This window comes from Triticum dicoccoides, chromosome 2B, assembly GCF_002162155.2.
Source record: "Triticum dicoccoides isolate Atlit2015 ecotype Zavitan chromosome 2B, WEW_v2.0, whole genome shotgun sequence".
Taxonomy (NCBI): Eukaryota; Viridiplantae; Streptophyta; class Magnoliopsida; order Poales; family Poaceae; genus Triticum; species Triticum dicoccoides.
This window is the reverse complement of record NC_041383.1, coordinates 724542036-724542753: the sequence shown is the minus strand read 5'-3', so window position 1 is coordinate 724542753 and position 718 is coordinate 724542036.

The following is a 718-nucleotide window of genomic DNA, read 5'->3' as shown; positions in this document are numbered from 1 at the left end:
GAGGAGTGGAGTAGTAGTGGCGAGGAGCGAGGGAGGAGGCGGATTAAAGAAATCACGCGGAGGCGCAGCGCAGAGGAGGAGGGAGCTTTTTGGGCAGCTGCGAGCGAGGAGGGGAGGGGGGGAGGGAATTACTGCGGGCTTTGATTTTCGCGCTGCGTCCCGTGCGCCCGCCAGGCGAGGGGAATTCCGATAATAATTGAATAATTCGAATCTGGTATGGTACGTGTATAAGTCATTCGCGTAATTTTAGATCAACAATTCAACTATCTAAATATGTATTATATGTGATAAAAAAATATTTTTTCAAACAAACTTTCAATCTATTCATTTTCAATCATGGCAGTACAACGAATACCAAAAATAAAAATTACATTCAGATTCGTAGACCACCTAGCGACGACTACAAGCACCGAGGCGAGCCGAAGGTGCGCCGCCGTCATCGCCCCTCCACTGCCGGAGCCGGACACAACTTGTTGTAGTAGACAGTCGGGAAGTCGTCGTGCTAAGGCCCCATAGGACCAGCACCCCATAACAGCAACCGCCGCCGATGAAAAATAACGTAGATCGGAATGATCCAAACCGAAGACACACGAACGTAGACGAACAATGACGAGATCCGACCAAATCCACCAAAGATAGATCTGCCGGAGACACACCTCCACACGCCCACCAACGATGCTAGGCGCACCGCCGGAACGGGGACTAGGCAGGGAGACCT